Source organism: Vipera ursinii (assembly GCF_947247035.1).
Source record: "Vipera ursinii genome assembly, chromosome: 1".
NCBI classification, from domain to species: Eukaryota; Metazoa; Chordata; class Lepidosauria; order Squamata; family Viperidae; genus Vipera; species Vipera ursinii.
Genome location: NC_139512.1, coordinates 154982504 through 155001312, shown reverse-complemented (window position 1 = coordinate 155001312; position 18809 = coordinate 154982504). Strand labels below are relative to the sequence as shown.

Genomic DNA, 18809 nt, shown 5'->3' with positions numbered 1-18809 from the left:
TTGTTTACAAGTTGATCCTATTGAAGTTTCCTATCCCTACTGAAGTACTTGCTTAGATCTAACAGATTTAATTACCGCAAATTCAGACATGCTCTTTATCTGGGTCAAACAAAGCTGCTGCAGATTTTTGTAGCCCAAATCTGGCCCTAATATATTACTTCATAATAAACCTATATATTGAAATAGCGCTATTTGCATTGACCCTTCCCAAATCCTTAATATATACTATGTTCATACCAGAGAATTCTATTCATCGGTAGATGTCAATCTAAATAATCTAAATTAATTGCATAAATTGAGGTATAAATTTAAATTCAGACTGATAGACAGTAGATCCAATTTTTCTGACTTAGATCTACTGAAGAAATATGCATATTCATTGCTATAGTATTTGACATGTCTGTAGCAAAAGAAATTGTTTGAACAATTGAGCATACCGGTAATTTGAAACAGCCTACTATCCATAAGTTTTTTGTACTCCCCAGTGTGTTCTCAACTAGGGAGCTGTAATAATATTAAGTGGTCAGTATCTGACATGTATTAAGAAAATGATAGAATAATGCAGGACAACCAGTACAAATGTATATTTGGGAGTAAGAACCATGAGTTTAACTCGGCTTATTTCAAAATAAGGTGCTAAGCGTGAAGGCTTGATAACGTTTGACCCTGAGAGTCTGACATTTTTGCCCCTAGTTTCTTACAAAGAAAAGCCACCTTTACCAGCTGATGTCTATACACTTTCAAATTAGGTTCACCTTTAGTTTCTATTTGAAGCAGGGCTGGGTAAACTGCATGCAGTTCTCTAGAACAGGGCTTTTCAACCGGTGGTACGTGTACCACCGGTGATACTTGAGCACCTGGCAGGTGGTACGCGACCTATAGCCAAGTGTAGCAGGGGAAGGAACCAGCTGAAGCGGTGCCACACAGACCTGGAGGAGACCAGCTGGAGCTGCAGGGTTCGGCAGAAGCCCCGGGATCTGTGCATGTGGCTGCATGCTGATTGGAGCTTCTGGCACACCCGGAAGAGAAAAGGAGGAAGAGGAGGCGGAGAGAGGAGAAGCTATAAAAGGAGCAGGTTTTGGCGGGAGAGGGAAAAAAAACACGGAGAGAGAGAAGAGGCTTTTGTTAGCGAAGTGGTGAGAGAGAGAGAGAGCGGCCTTTGTGAGTGAAAGAGTGAGCAAGGGGCTTTGGTGAGCAACGTGTGTGTGAATGAGAACAAGGAAGAAGCGTGTGTGAATGAGCAGGAGAAGCTTTTGTAAGCAATGTGTGAATCATCAAAGGAGAAGTTTTGCGAGCAACGTGTGTGAATAAGCAAGGGAGAAGCTTTCGCGAGCAACTTGTGCGTGAATGAGCAAGGGAGAAGTTTGCAAGCAATGTGTCTAGAGCAAGAGAAGCTTTTGCAAGCAACGTGCGTGAATGGAGCGAGAAGCTTGCGAACAATGTGTGTGTGAATGAGCAAGCGAGAGGCTTTTGCTAGCAAAGGGTGGGGGGGTTGCGAGCGAAGGGTGAGAGAAAAAGGGGAAAGTGAGGGGGAGAAGGGAAAAAGAAAAGAAAAGGCATTGACTTCTGAGTTCCACTGTTGCAATAGGAAGGAAGCATTAACATTGAACCTCAGCTTTTTACTTTTCCATAATATTATAAACTACCCATTTCTATAACAAATGAATCTAACCAGTAAAGCCCAAAATCCCCCCCTTTTTTGGTAAAGTTTTTGACACCTTGCTAAGCACGGGTGGTACTCAAATATTGTCATGTCCTAAAAGTGGTGCAATCTGTGAAAAGTTGAAAAGCCCTGCTCTAGAGCAATTTGTGATATAGTTGCTGCCACCTTTCTGGTGGCTGACTCACAGACTACCCAGAGTGTCTTCTTACCACAGATTGGGCGCACTTTTTGCAAAGGAGCACACATCCAGATCAGATGCAAAGCCCCAAAACAGTTCATTGCCATGAAGATAGTTGAACCTGTTAGGAAGTGTTTGTCCTATGATTACTGGCTATCTACTAGGTCTTTGATCTGATTTTCTTAACTTTGTGTTTGCACATTTGGGGGTGACAAAGGTATACGTCCCAGATTGCACTTAGTTTAAGAAATTATACAACAGTGTTCTGAATTTTCCAGGTGGTTGCATTGATGATCATTCCTGCTTTACAATTGATGGGAATTTTAAGGACAAGGACAAGATCAATACTAATCTCATAAACATAGGGTGGAAAGAGTTTGAGTTCATGTAATTATCTTGGATTGTTTTACTGTTGTTCAGATGAACATATACTGCATTAAGCCATGGTTTACTATGGTAGCTGCAGTTTTTGCTAAAACAAACCATATTATAACAACTTCTTTCTATTAACCATGAAAAACAGAAAGTACTGAAAAATATCCCAGAAACGGAATGTAGCTAATTGGATTCACACATTTTTGTTAACCATGAGGCGATTTGTTTAGTTTTGACTTAAATTTATTAGTTGCAAATCCTAATTTATGCAATTACAATGTCATGGTCCCGACAAATGAAACTCTTCGAGGGATTGTTTACCTTAAAGCAGGCATGTCAAACTGCCGGCCCATGGGCCGGATGCATCACGTCAAAACCGCGCCTACCCCATTGTCAGCAATGGGGAAAATGTCCCGATACGTCGCGCAACATCAGGTGATGTAAGTTTGACATGCCTGCCTTAAAGTATCTTTATTTTGAGCAGCATAACCGGCATTGCATAATCAAAGCCAAAAACTGAATTCCCCTCCTCAAAGCGCAATTCACTCCTCCAATTAACAGTCATAAATCACATTCCCCAATTAGCTTGAAACACGGGCTTCCTCGCCAGTGCTCCAGCCCGCCAATTTCTTACCAGCTCTGGTTACAATAACCTTGTTTCTCACACTGGGTCCAGTGTTGTTATGTCTAGAGGGACTCTGGTTCACATTCCCCCTCCCAGCATCATCTAACTCTAAAAGCAAAAGGTAAACGGTGGCTACATTTCCATCTGTTGTCAATGCAAAAACATCTGATGTTAGCAGTGTTGACATATAAATTGTTAAATAAATCACCAGATTGGATTCAAATTCTGCACTAAGCCAAAACCAAATGGTCCATGGAATGGTTTGGCTCAATGGGTGAAATAATTGAAGCTGGACACTGCATATTGTTACCATAATTTAAATGGTTCGCTTGTTGCGTGGACATTTGCAACGGGCTGGCACTGCCCGTAAAAGTCACTGCTTTTTAATATCTGAGGTTCCACAAAATGCCTTAGGAAATTAAGTTGAAATTAAATTAAGTTTTGCAAATGCTTGCAAAATGTTTTCCTATTTCAGCGTTGCATATCTGTTTGTAAATCTGTAGTATGGCGCTCCTGTTCTTGTTTTGGAAACTTAAGCCACTGAGGGGCAGAGAGCTAGAAGTGTAGCAATTGCAAGTTGGCTACTTTTCCCCCAGCGTAGAGAAAAAAATTGGCTGCTGAAAAGGCCACAGTGGAATATTGGGCTGACAGGGGAATGGACAGGTAGAGAACCATTAATGACCCCTTCATTACTTGAGTGCCCCTGACTCCCAAATAAAGTGCATGAAGGTGCCTTGAATTTATATAAATCTCTTTTATGACAGAAACCAGACATTTTGGATGTATGTATTGAATCAAATATATTTTATACTTTTAATTTGGAAGTTATGCTATTTGAATCTGGTATAGCTTTTCAAGGTGTTCCCCTCCTCACCGGGTTAAAAAAAGGAGAGTCTGCATTTCATAATCTTTTCCTGTTAATTCACTGTTGCACCTCCACAGGAACATGAAGATTAATTGAAGTTGTACAATAGCTGTTGACTCCTTTTTCTAAATTTGGATTGGGCGTATTTTGTTCTGATCCTGATTCTCTATTCCTCCCGAATGAATCTAAAAATAATAATAAAAAACCCTGTCAGGAGTCATTATATGGTTAGCCTATTGAAAATATAGTTCAGTACGGATATATAGTCTCCAAATATTTGCCGGGTCATCATGCAGAAGAGGAGATGGACTTACTTTATTCTCTGTGGCCCCAAAGGGCACAAGCAGCAACCATGGGTCAAAACTACAAAGAAGAAAGTTCAGTCGATACATCAGAACAAATTTTCTGACTTTATGTCAGCTGGTGGACCAGGCTGCTATATAATCTTAGTGAGTTCCTCTGTTCTAGAGGTCTTCAAATGGAGGCTGGTTGGTCCCTGTCAAAATTGCAGTAATAGATTTTTCATTGAGCAGGGGATTGGATTAGATGCCCTCTATCTAGTGGTGGGATTCAAATATGTGAATAACCAGTTCTCTGTGTGGATGCCGCTTCCGGAAGTCCGTTCTGGGCCTGGGCAACAAAAAAATTAGCTACTGGTTCTGCCGAACTGGTGCGAACTGTCTGAATCCCACCACTGCCTCTATCGCTGATTCTTTGATTCTGTAAAGCTTGTCAGGCTAGGATGTGAAAAGTGCCAGGGACAATGAAATTCCTCTTGTTGACCTTTCGTCCTTATCTTGCTTAATAGTGCAAGTTAAATATTGTTGAAATTTCTTTCTTTTTCCCTTTTGTTTAGGTGGGGGCAAGCTTTTTGCTTTGTGATTGTCTCTCTCCTCCAGCTTACCGAAAGAGTTTGGATGAAGTACAGGTCGTCCTTGACTTACAACAGTTCGTTTAGTGACCATTCGAGGTTATAACAGCACTGAACAGAGTGATTTATGTCTGTTTTTCAGTAGCAGCATCCCCATGGTCACATGATAAAAATTCAGATGCCTGGCAACTGACTCATATTTATGACGGTTGCAGTGTCCTGGGGTTATGCAATCTTCCCTTTTGTGACCTCCTGACAAGCAAGGTCAATGAGGAAGCCAGATTCACTTATAACAACCCTGTTACTAACTTAACCACTGCAGTAATTCTACTGAACAAATGTGGCAAGAAAGGTCATAAAATGGGGCAAAACTCACTTAACGTTTGTCTCGCTTAGCAACAGAAATTTTGGACTCAATTGTGGTCGTACGTCGAGGACTACCTGTATATGAAAAAAAACATTAAACATAAGGATTGGATAAGCCGTTTGTATTACCGTATTGTGTCATTGCATGCAATCAACAGATTCCAGGGGTGGGGGGAAATCATTTGGAGTTCATGTGATAGACATGCATCATATGAATCAAAGGTACCTAATGTCGGCTTTGAACGTAACAATCTGAAATGCCCACTTGCAGAACAGTTAATGCTTTAAACTCTTTCTTTCTTTCTTTCTTTCTTTTTTTCTTTCTTTCTTTCTTTCTTTCTTTCTTTCTTTCTTTCTTTCTTTCTTTCTTTCTTTCTTTCTTTCTTTCTTTCTTTCTTTCTTTCTTTCTTTCTTTCTTTCTTTCTTTCTTTCTTTCTTTCTTTCTGCCTGGATTTTGCTTCTTGCTTTGCTTGTTGTCAGAGTGAAGGGTTGAGATTGCAGCAATTGGATAATGTGGCTAGGCTTCCTCTTCCTGATGCCTGCCTGCATCAGTAGCTGGCAAATGGTATCCTCACTAATTAAATTGTCAAAGGTAATGGGAGCCAGATTGCACTGGCTTTGGAGAGACAGTAGCCTATCTCTGACAAGAAGAAGGGGAACACCCTTCTTTTGTGTACTCTGCTTCCAAGCCTGGGCAAAGCTCTCTTGTTGAATAATAAGGAAGCGTAATAATGCCAAATATTTATATAGCACTTGGGGGGAGGGAGGTGTTGTGAAAAAGTTGTGTGATGTTCTCATCCTGACACAACCTTGTCAGTAGTCTGTATCATTGTAGCATGATAGATGGTGCTGGGTCACAGTGGAGTCTGCCTAAGGAAAGGTTGGGGTGTGAGTTGAATAAGGAGGGCCTTTTTGGCTCACTGTGGACTTTGTGAGCTTTTGTGCTGTCAATCTACACTTGAAAATGCATGCAGCGTTCCGGAGAGACAGTAGCCTATCTGTGGGCAGTCTCTTCTGCTGTAGGGCAAACACTGTTTCCCTGTCTTAACCAAGATTCCTAAAATTAACAGATGGAACAAACATTTCTTCTATTCTCTGTCTGCCATGCTTCGGTTGGGACTTTGTGCTTCCTACCTAAAGGTATCTTGCACATTTGTTTATTTTATATTTGTATGTGTGTGAGAGCAGCAGGCAGAAGGATTTAGAGGAAAAAATCTATTAGACATTGAGTTCTTGGAAATCTCTGTTTTAACATATAAAACTCTAGGTGAGAAAGATTTCCAACATTCACTGTCATTGTAAGCAAATATCTCTGGCTGGATTTATATATCATGGTAAGCCCTCTTTTGTTTTAACCATAGAATCTTACGTAACTATTCGGATATCATTCTAAGAGATACAGCAGAGAAACAGCAGCATGGCATGGTAATATTAGGTAACCTTGAGACTGTGTGAATTGGTTAATAAGATTTGAATGGAATACCAATAGTTAAAGCAGCTTTGTTCAATGTAGTGTACTCCAGATGCGTGACACTGCAGATTCCAGAATTCTTAACTATGATATCCATTGACTCTGCTGGCTTGAAGTTCTGTGTGATTTATTTATAGATATTGCCCAGCTTCCAGAATTCTGGGCAGTTCACAACATAGGATTAGAATGTAAACAACTCAAAAATAGAACCCAGCCCAAACAAGAGGAAAATGGTAGTCAGTTGCCAAACAGTAAAGCAGTACTATCAAGGAGCTAGGAAAAGAGACTGCCCATTGTCAAACAACAGTCTAGGAGACAGTGGAGCTTTGTGGAAGATCAATAGATGGGCCAAGCAGCCTCTGAATGCAAGGATTTCCATAGTGGTATAGAAGCCATTGCAGAGAAGAATTGTCATGTATGTATGTATGTATGTATGTATGTACGTACGTAGGTACGTACGTACGTATTCATTCATTCATTCAGATAAGGTATATGGTCACCCAACTCCTGGCTTTTGAATCCATGTCCTCCTGATTTCTTATAGGGATGAAGCCTTAATCATTTTCTCCCTGTACATTCACATGGACTAGGAAGATTCCACTTAGAGAAGATGATCCCTAAGATACCGTGTAGTAAAATCATATAGGGCTTTCTAGTCTAAAGAGTTTAGTATAGGATCCAATCTGGGCCGGTCACCGGGACCAGAGGTTTAGTCTTCTGAGCTTTCGGATTCATGCTGGAACCCCTCCTCTGGGAATCTTTTTAACGGAAGGTATGCTTTGGGCTAGTTGATGTATAGCATTTATGTGGTGTCTGGTTGTATGTGGCTTTTTATTTGTTGGTTGGGGTGTTGATAGCAGACTATTAAGTCGTTGGCTCTAAAAAGCCAAACACAACCAGGTGCCACATAAATTCTCTGCATAGAATAGCCCAAAGCATATCTTCTGTTAGAGAGAAGATCCCTGAGGATGGGGGCTCCAGCATGAATCCAAAAGCCTGGAACACTAAACCTCTGATCCCAGTGACTGACCCAGATTGGATCCTGCAACATTATCCCGAGACACGTGTACCTGCCTTCATTTGTTTAGTATAGGATCCAACGTAAAATTCTGTGTAAGGGGAAAATGCATCCTCAGTTGGTAAGAACATTCTGCTTTTCTCTATATACAGTATATAAATAGAATCCTATCACCAGCCACTCCTGCTGCAGAATGATAACATAACCCTCTTACTGGAATTAATAGCAAGCAATTCAGCACTTTGACGCTTCAAATATCAGGAGAGGGGGTGGCCGAATCAATACATTTCCACACTATTGCTTTCCTTCCCTCATGAAAGCACTTTCCTGTTTATAGGCACCCAACTTGTTCTAGATCTAGAAGAACCCACTTGAAAGCCTTCATGGTCATTTATTAAGAAACAAGGTAAGAGATTGATACGGCACCTGTGGGGTTAAATTCCCCTCTTTCATTCTTTGAATATTTGCCCTGACTTGACTAGTTGGTGTCCCAGTATGTAGAATTAACATGGCTTGATTTCTGTCTTACGATTAATGCTAATATGTAATTAGTCTAATGAGATAATGTGCATCTTAATACTCGGTGGGCAGATGCTTTAGGGACCTTCTGATAAGATACATACTTAGGAAGTTTGTGGAGATATGTCTTTAACGTTAGAAAGGAAGTTTACACAGAAGGTCTTTTCTGGAGATGAGGGAATAACTTCTTGGGTAACTATGCATCGAGGGCATACATTTTGGGAGACAGTCTTTGAACTAGTGTTGATAGGCACATAGGCTCTAATGAAATATGTAAACAAGACATGCATGAGAATAGCAAAAGAGGATTTTCACTGAGTTACTGCTTTCCAGTCTGAAGTTTTGGGTTTTGCTCTTGAAGGTGACAAAATGGGAAATGGTCATTTATCACCACCTTTACATGCTTTATTGAAATCAATGAAAGTTATCCAAGATTGCTCCTGTTACCTTACAATGTTCTCCCTTTATTTCAGTGGAGTTTGTTTTAACAGAATTTCATCAACAGTTGTATCCTCCTGTAATTAACTAGGGCAGGGGTAGGCAACCTCGGCTCTTTTATGACTCATGGACTTCAACTCCCAGAATTCCTGAGTAGCAGAGTGAGCGCCTGTTATTCGTCCCAGCTTCTGCCAACCTAGCAGTTCGAAAGCACGTAAAAATGCAAGTAGAAAAATAGGGACCACTACGGTGGGAAGGTAACAGCGTTCCGTGTGCCTTTGGCATCTAGTCGTGCCGGCCACATGACCACGGAGACGTCCTTGGACAAGCGCTGGCTCTTCAGCTTTGAAACGGAGATGAGCACCGGCCCCTAGAGTCGGAAACGACTAGCACGCATGTGCGGGGGAACCTTTACCTTTTTAACAAACCGTATTTGGAAGTTTAAGGTTGTCGTACCGTTATCAGATCATTAAAAATTTATCTTTGGTGTAGTATTTATTTATATTTATTTTATATATTAATCATATAGCCTGCCACTTTCTATCCAGGATCAAGATGGTGTGTAGAAATTAAAGATATTAGTGATCTAAAGAAGACTGTCAAAATTGAGACTTAATTTAAAATAGTTGTTAAAACAGGATTCAGTTCAACCGACAACCAACAGGTTAGCGGAACAGAAATTTCACCATTTCTCTAAAACTGGGGAGTGTGAGGATCCAAGTCACTTCTTGGGAGAAAGTATTACAGAATTTGAAGGCACAGGAGAAGGTCTTCCTTGTGCATTAGAGGGCTAAATTTATGGCAGCCAGGAGGATCAAAAGGGCCATTTTTAGCAATAGCATTTAGACTTATATACTGCTTCACAGTGCTTTACAGCCCTCTCTGAGTGGTTTACAGAGTCAGCAAATTGCCCCTGACAATCTGGGTCCTCATTTTACTGACCTCGGAAGGATGGAAGCCTGAGTCAACCTTGAGCCTGGTGGGAATCAAATTCCTGGAGTGAGTAGTGAGTTAGCCTGCAGTACTGCACTCTAACCACTGCACCACCACTGCTCTTTTTTTGCTGATCTAAGTAACTGGATGTGTTCATAGGAGGAAATGAAGTCCTTCAGATAATTAAGTTCTAAATGGTTTAGGGGTTTAAAGGTGAACCACAATACCTTAAATTGTGCCTGCTAAGTTATCGGCAATTAGTGCATATTTTTTTTAATTCAGTTCTCATATCATCCTCACAATGGCCATGTTTGTACCGGTCAGCAGTCTAGTTGCTCCATTTTGTGCTAACTGCAGTTAGGAGGCACCAAGCGAAGCATGTAGCAGCAGCCAAGAGAAGAAGGTAAGGATATTAGCCTTGGTTGTGTAAATGTGCTCTTTACCACAGCCTTCACTGGAAAATCTAGTGATAGCTGGGACTTGGATATTCCCAAACTCTGAACTTGCTGTGTCTGGGGAATGCTGTCCTGTCTTAGTGGTCTTAGTGATGGTTTTTAAGTCCTTACATGGCATGGGTCCGGAATACCTCGGGGACCACCTGCTGCTGGCGTCGACTCCCCTCCGCCCTGTGCGTTCCCACAGAGAGGACCTCCTCAGGGTGCCTCCAGTCAGAGAATGTCGGCTGGTGGCCCCCAGGGGGAGGGCCTTCTCTGTGGGCGCCCCGGCTCTGTGGAATCAACTGCCGGTTGAGCTCCGGATGGCACCGGATCTCCGCTCCTTCCGGCGCGGGTTAAAGACCCATTTATTTGAACAAGCTGGCCTGGCCTGATGGGGAGTTACTTAGGGTTTTAATATTTGTATATATTTTTATTGTTTTTACTTTGGGCAATAATTTAATTCTTTTTTAACTTTTGTACTTTTGTAGTTTTATGATATGCCCTGTTCACCACCCTGAGTCCTTCGGGAGAAGGGCGGTATAAAAATTTAATAAAACCTAAACCTAAACCTGTCTAAAACCAACTTCGCTTCAGGCCCAGAGCTTGACTTTCTCCTTACTATCTGTATCTCCATCTTGTCTGGATATAATCCCACCTTATTCTTCCTCACCCAGCCCACCATTGAGTTTAAACACTATTCAGAAGTCTATAGTGAAGAGCCATGGTGGCGCAGTGGTTAGAATGCAGTACTGCAAGCTATTTCTGCTGGCTGCTGGCTGCCCGTAGTTTGGCAGTTTGATTCTCACCTGCTCAAGGTTGACTCAGCCTTCCACTCTTCCTAGGTCGGTAAAATGAGGAGCCAGATTGTTGGAGGCAATATGCTGACTCTGTAAACCTCTTAGAGAGGGGCTGTAAATCACTGTGATGCGGTATATAAGTCTAAGAGCTATTGCTATTGCTTTACTGGAATTAGATGGGTCAGGATAAAACTGTAAGATATCATCAGCATATTTGATGTCTGTATTGATGATGCCTCCTTCCAAAACTCCAAATGATCCCTCTTAGCAGTTTCGTGTAGATGTTGAACAGCATAGGGCAGAGGTCACCAACCCCTGGGTCACGGCACACTACCAGGCCACCCAAGTGGCTGGCTGGAACCTGCATGTGCAGCTCAACTTGTGTGAATGGCTGGCTGGTGGGCATGCATGTGCGTCATCCCCCCAACTCGTGAAAGGCTGCACACATGCACTGGCCCGCTACTCATGTGGCCCAGTTCCCCTCTCCCCCTCCGGACAGGCTGCCAAACCGCAAAGGTTGCGGACCGCTGGCATAGAGGACAGGATGGTCTATTCTGACATCCCCAAACTTTCTGGGTTGGTGGCCCGGAAGGAAAGGGAGGGGCAGGCACCTTTATGTGTGCATGTGCACATGCAAACAGTGCCCGTGCGCCACAAACAAGGCCACAAGTGCTCATGCATGTGGGGTTGCAAGCACCCGCATAACTCGTGGCAACGTTAGAGTGGGTGGGGGTGAGTGTGTACACATACATGCATGCACTGGCCAGTCATGCAGCCCAATGGCCAGGAGGCCGTGGCCCACAGGTTGGGGACCCCTGTACTATGAGACACCATAGGACTCTGATTTAGGGGTCAAACACCTAATCCTCAACACCACCTGTTTGCTGTATCCCAACCGAAGTCATGAAAACAAAACCACAACAAAACAGTACTCCTGAGACCCAACCCTACCAGATGGCCTCCGAATCCAGTACTACAATCTATAGTACTGGAAACCACTGAGACATTTGGGAAAACTGGCAGGGCTTCCTTCTCTCATCTAATTTCTGAAGCTAGTCATCACCAGGGAGACCAAAGCAGTGGTCAGGGTCATATCTTAGGGAAAACCCCAGCTGAGAAAGGGCAGCATAATTCATTTCACCCAACTGCATCTGGAGCTGTGAAGCCAACTCCTCCTCAATTACTTTATCTCGGAATTGGAGATCTTTTTGGTTTAAGGAGATCTTTTTCAATAAAGTTGCATAACTGCTTCCGTTAAACAAATGGGAACACATTCCTCATTTAAGGAGACACTAATCACTTCCCATAATCATGGGATTAGCCTTGGCCTAGCTGATTTAATCAGTAAGAGTGACAAGTGTCAATCAAAGAGATGATCCTTGTCCACACCCTTGAGATGTACAAGTTGAACAACTTCACGGAGGAGGTGCTGCACAGCTAAGAAGAGCATTGTTGGCCTCTAGATGCAGTGGAGGTAGAGAAGTAAACCCTTATTGTCATCAAGTAGGACTGCAACTGGGCCTTAAAACTGGGACTTCTGTGTGTAGGAAACAATTTGTCCTGATAATTCCTCCACGTGTTGTCCTGTCCTCTCTTGGTTCGCTCCATTACTGATTATCCAAGCTGCTGACACAGTTGTGCACATTGGAAGAGAGCACTTAAAAGCAGTAGTGTCAGCCACCTTGAGCATTCAGGAAACTCCCCAAATGCATTTGAGAAACTGTTGGGATTTACCACCTGCCTAGATTGGGCCATCTTAAAGAGCCCTCCACTCTGCAGAGTTTTATAGAAGCCATCAATCTTAAAACTGAGCAGTTTGTCTCTCTGTGACAGCAGAACAGCTTTTTTTAACTTTCAGGTCACCTGCTCCAGGTGAACAGAATATCAAATACCACCTGTTGTCCTGCTGCATTTCTGGGGCTTAATACTAGGTAATTGGACATTGCAGGTAGGCCAAACTGTAATGCAAGAGAATCATGGAGATGACCTTGAGGGTAATAAGCAAGAACATTTATATAAGCCAACAGAGTTGAAACAGCATACCTTAGGTCCTGGGAAAACAAGATAGTGTAGTATTCAGAGGTGACTCAGGAAAAATTGGGTTATAAGGAGAAGGTGAGGTAAAGCACAATGTTCTAAACTTTTTGTGGAGTTGGTTTCCTGATTTGCTGTACCCCAAAGGGCTGACAAGGCATTTTGTGCTGCAGAAGCAACACACTGTGCTTTGATTATAGCATTGAAAGACTTTGAAGTCTCAAGGTGGGTCCTCTTAACTCTGTTCCTCACTTTGAGAAAAGTAATGTTTGCCCATGTAAAATGAGAAGCCGTATTTGTCACGCTGAGCAGTATAGTTTCTCTGCTTTGTAGAAATGGGGCAGGAGGTACTTCTCTATATTGGGGTGTTTCAGAAGGTAATTTGATCTAGAGCCTAAATCAGGGGTAGGCAACCTTGGCTCTTTTATGACTCGTGGACTTCAACTCCCAGAATTCCTGAGCCAGCCATGCTGAGGGGAAAGGGAGAGGTTTCCATGCTGAGCCATGCTGGCTCAGAAATTCTGGGAGATGAAGTCCACGAGTCATAAAAGAGCCAAGGTTGCCTACCCCGATCTAGACTGAAACATTGACTTTGAGTCCTTGTTTTATAGGTTAGCATAAAGATGTGGAATAAGGGTGAAAGAAGATATATTACCTTACATCAAATTGTTTGATCCTATTCATAGGCCCTCAAAACAACTCATAGAAATGATGTAACATAATTACAGAGTACAGTGTTGAAGAACAGCTTTAGAAACTTGAATATTTTTAACAGGATTTTCTTTCTCTGCAGGCTGTTTCTCTTCCCCGCTTTTTTCTGGTACAAAAAGGACAAGGTGAATAGCACGTTTAAGGCTTTTTAGTTTTGTACTGGAAAACTTTAGTATATGACTTTCCTTCTCTGTTTTCGTGAGCATTTTCATTTCTAAGAATTATTTTCTAGAATTTGTAGCAGCATTTGAATTCACTTTTTGTGTTTGTTAAAATATCTGACCTTCAATGTAGCTTTTTTTTTAAAAAAAAAACCAAAACCCAGGCTACAAAGTACAATAGTAAATGATTTCTACTGTGCTCTAGAAGATTGTAGTTTGTATCCACTTCTCGGCATATGTAAATACATTATTCATCTGAGAGGAAGAGTTATTTTTTGCACAAACCATTTACCTTTAAAATGAGGAAATCTGAGAATACGATGATGGAGCAGACAGGTTAAGTTTGGGGTAGATATGGTACTTTAAACAATATGTACAACTTGAAGTATCCTGTTGGAAGTCACTTCCAAACAAGGCTTTGATTGTGCAGTTTTTCTGTAGTATATGTGAATTTGTAAGCACTCCTGCAGGTGTTACTGCTGCTACTTCTGCTTTCCCCCCCCCCAATCTCTTCCCCCAAATTCATTGAGAGAAAAGTAGAATCGCCTTACACCGACATTGCCCTTTAACTGACATCGTACAGACTTTTCCATTGTTTTAGGCCCGCTCTGCTATAGTCTGCAAACTGTTGGCAAAAAGTAGTTAAATAACCGTGATTTCAATTGCTTGGTACTCTTCAGTGTTTGAAAGTAAGCTTTGCTTTTCCTTTAACTAGCAGCAGTTTTAGACTTTTAGTTTGTTACTAAAAAAAATGGGGCCTTTGAAGTTATTTCTGAAAACCACAATCTAACTTGTATTTAATAAGATCATAGGAAAGGTGACTCTGTACTTTTCCAGACATAAGCTGATTTCAGATCAACATATAAAGGGTGAATTGGCTCCTTGAGTAATACTATACTCTCTTATTTTGACCTTGCAGTCTTCAACTGTCCCGTTGATGGTTACAAAGGATAGCATTCAGTGCTGACTCAGATGCTGGTACATCAGAAATTGCATTGCTGTTGGGTTGATAATTACCCCCATCTCCTGTTAGTTTGTTATTGTTGTTGTTGTTGTTGTTCTGGTGATGGGAACCTACAATACCGCTTGGGCTAACTTCTAGAAAATACCTATAACAAAGCAAAATAGGACAATGCAGTATTAAAAAAGAAAATGTTCATATTTGGACAAGATGCAAGTTTAAACAATTTCAGTTTACGGATAGAATATCTAAAATGGCGTGTTGTGTCTCAGGCCTGCCTGGAAGTTTGACAGTCTGTCATGAACTAGTTTTGTAGATGATGTTTTGGAAGTGAAACTCAGTAATGTTTGTTTATTCCATCATATTCGGGAAAATCCTTTTTCTTACTGAAAACTACTTCTGAGCTAAAGAAGCACCCTTTATGTTTGTTTGTTTTTTGGATTCTATGGCACTATGGAACAAATCTAATGTTGCTTTGCTGCAAAATTCAGTTCTCGCAACATGTATAATTTATGTCAAACAGTTTTGGCCTGGGCTTCTGGATTGAAGTGATTTATTAGCCAGGTTAAAGTTTTTAAGGATTATTTGTGCTTTTTCAGCATGTCTCTCTTTCTGAAAAAGTCCCTTAAAGACTAATATATTTATTGCTTTTTAGGTTTTTGATAATAAACTTGTTAATCTTTAATGTGCTATAAGATTCAGTATTTTCTGAAGAAGATTAACATTGTTTCTCCTTTGGCAAATAAGGGAGTAGTTTTCCCCAGCTGTAGTCCCCTCCTGTCAACTGGGATTTCAGACATACCTATTAATTAGGGCAGAAGCTTTTTGTTTTTCAATTATTGACTGCAGGGAACCAAGGAAAAGGAAAAGTTCTAAATTCAAAAGGTAGTCCTTTGTTGCATTGTGTTTTTAAATTCCACAAATAATGCCAGCAAAACAATAGAGAAATTTCTACTGGCAGTCAGCCTGGAAGGTTGATTAAGTAGAGGCAGTTGGTATTCTCTGAATGGTAGGAAGAGTTACATCTTTTATATATATATATATATATATATATATATATATATATATATATATATATATATATATATATATATATATATATATATAACATACATATATATATATATATATATTACATACATATATATATATATTACATATATTTATATATATATTACATATATTTGTATATATTACATATATATATATATATATATTACATATATATATATATATATATATATATATATATATATATATATATATATATATATATGTTTCAAATGTTAACTCTTTAGATTACCTTGCTAGGCCCCAAACATGGGGCAAATCTTTATTTCCTGTTTTCAGCCTATCTTGAAGGCTATCGAACAGGCAGTAGTCACACCGGACAATTCCTATATTTGTGTAAATTACTAACAAAGAATTAAAGGGAAACTGAGATGCATCTCAGTTTCCCTTTAATTCTTTGTTAGTAATTTACACACATATATATATATATATATATATATATATATATATATATATATATATATATATATATATATATATATATATATATACCGTATATACTTGAGTATAAGCCGAATTTTTCAGCCCACTTTTTGGGCTGAAAAATTCCACTTCGGCTTATACTCCAGTCAACAAAAAAACTTACCGAGGACTTGTGCGCAGCCGAGGCTTTGGTGCTACTTTCAGAGCCTTCTCCGCTAATCAGCTGTCTGCCCATCAGCTGTCCATAGGGATGCTGCAAAGCTCTCCTTCTCTAGGCCTTGGACTCCCTCCTGGCTGAAGAGTAGATGAACCAAGCCAGCAAGGAGACAAAATGTTTCTGCAGCTGTTTTTCCTCTGAAGTTTTTTTTTTTTTAAAGTAATCTCCGAAGGTTATGCCAGAAAATGGAGGACGCTGGGTCTTTGCAAGCTTTAGCTGTCCGCCTGGCTGCCTGAAGGCCGCCCTTTTCAGGCAGTCTGACAGACAGCTAAAACTTGCAAAGACCCAGCGTCCTCCATTTTCTGGCACAACTTTTAGGGATTTATTATTATTATTCCTACTACTATTACTACTACTACTACTTCAGGAGTAAAAAGTTGCAGAAAAAAATTCTCTCCTTACTAGCTTAGTTCCTCTACTCTTCCATCTGGAGCCAAGGTAAGATTTTAAAAAGGGATATTGGTTGGAAGGCAGAGGGAGAGTTTAGTTTTAGCATCTAAAAAAAGGGGGGGGGGAATCAGCGAGTACATCCCAACCAGCTTTTTATGTTTTTGTTATTGAAGAAATATGGGGGAGGGGGAGGGGTTCTGGGGTGGGTTGGGGAGGGGATAATATTGTAACTTCAATAAAAATTTTCAATAAAAAAAAAGAAATATGGCTTTCTGGGGGAAGGTGGGGAGGGCGTTAAGGAAGGAAAGGGTTTTTGGAAGCTCGTCCTGAAGCTGCCTTTTGTGCAAGGGGCCTTTTCTCAAAGCCTAGAGAGGCAGCTTTGTTGCCTCCCCGTAGACAGCTGATGGGCGAACACCAAAAGCTCCAAAAGGCTAGGGAACTAGTCCCAGAACAAAACGGAGACCTGCCTGGCGGCAGAGGCTTGCAGAGCGCGGATCCAGCCTCCGAGGCATGCAGAACAGCGGATCGGCTTATACTCGAGTCAACAACTTTTCCCAGTTTTTGGGGGTGAAATTGGGGGTCTCGGCTTATACTCGAGTCGGCTTATACTCAAGTATATACGGTATATTACATATATATATATATATATATATATATATATATATATATATATATATATATATATATGTATATATATGTATGTATGTATGTATATATATATGTTTTCTGAGGTTTTCGCGGATGTTTGTTTGGTCATTCGGGTTTTTCCCCACGTAGAATTGAAGGTGTAAGAGCAACGTTTCGACAAAATCTCATCCGTCATCCTCAGGCTGGTGGCTTCAGCTTCATTCTTCTGGGAGAAGTGTGTGGTAGTGGCTGTTTGTTCCTCTTTTTTAAACTGCCAGAGGGGGTGTGTTCTGTGGGTGGAGGTGTGCTCTGATTGGGTGGGGGGTTAGCTGTGTTCTGATTGGGTGGGGGTGTGTTTTGAGTGGATGGGCTGGTCTCAGCTGCCAGCCTTAGACCTGAACTGGTGAGTTGTGCTGCTTTTGTTCGGCTCCGTGTTTGTGGTGGTGCCATGTTTTTATAGTGGGTGTCAGTTTGCTTATTGTGTGGTTTGGAGGGGTTTAAAGTGGCTGAACAAACATGAACAAACGAGATGATACCTCTTGCCTACCAGCCATTTGGAAACCCGCCTTGATTGACAGACGAGTCCCAACCACCAAGAATGATACCAGACCCAAACTCATGATAACATCACATGACATCACCACCACACAACCATTCAAAAAGCAAATCTGAACCCACAACGATAACGACACACAACCACAAAACAGAAACCTAACCACAGCTGCAACATCAGCCACTTTAAATGTCGAAACGTTGCTCTTATACCTTCAATTCTACGTGGGGAAAAACCCGAATGACCAAAGATCTACACACACACACACACACACACACACACACACACACACACACACACACACACATATATATATATATATATATATATATATATATATATATATATATATATATATATATGTATGTATGTATGTATGTATGTATTTCAGTATTTTGAAGTAGAAACAATAAAACTCCTTTATTTTTAGACCAGATAGGTTTCACTGCATTTGAGTAAGACTAAATCAGGCTTCTAAAATGCTTCTAAAAAGGAGTGATAATGAAGTATAAGTATAGTTAGTATTTATGCTATTTAATATTTGCTAAGCCTGTTTTGTTTATACAGTACAGGTAATCCTCACTTAACAACAGTTCATTTAGTCAAAGTTACAATGGCACTGAAAAAAGTGACTTGTGACTGTTTTTCAAACTTAGAACCACATCCCAACAATCACATGAACAAAAGCCAGATGTTTGGCAACTGATTCATATTTATGATGGTTGCAGTGTCGGTGTCATGCAATCACCTTTTGCGACCTTCTGACAAAGTCAATGAGGGGAGCTAGATTCCCTTAACAATCTTATTACTAACTTAACAGTCTGTGGTGATTCACTTAACAACTGTGGCAAGAAAGGTCGTAAAATGGGGCAAAATTCACTTAACAAACGTCTCACTTAGCAGAAATTTTGGGCTCAATTATGTTGTAAGTCAAGGATTATCTGTATTTCATTTGCACTCTATATACTGGTTTCGAATAGGTATTTAATTTGTACCTATTACTGTAGAGCAGGGCTTTTCAACCTTTTCACAGATTATACCACTTTTAGGACATGACAATATTTGATTACAACCAGTGCTTAGCAAGGTGTCAAAAACTTGATGA

The 18809-nt window shown here is 40.7% G+C and overlaps 1 protein-coding gene across 5 annotated transcripts in view; it reads left to right on the top strand.

The window, feature by feature from the left end:
• The window catches only part of STK39 (serine/threonine kinase 39), a 145494-nt gene that overhangs the window by 2996 nt on the left and 123689 nt on the right, over window positions 1-18809 (top strand). Inside the window, exons 1-2 of one of the 5 annotated variants that reach the window (XM_083365611.1) lie at window positions 6533-6849; window positions 7770-7838. The exons of the other annotated variants lie outside the window; for them this stretch is intronic. The gene's annotated coding sequence lies outside the window, so the exon portion shown is untranslated. Of the gene's footprint in view, window positions 1-6532; window positions 6850-7769; window positions 7839-18809 lie in introns of those variants that run through there. 5 annotated transcript variants of the gene reach the window in all.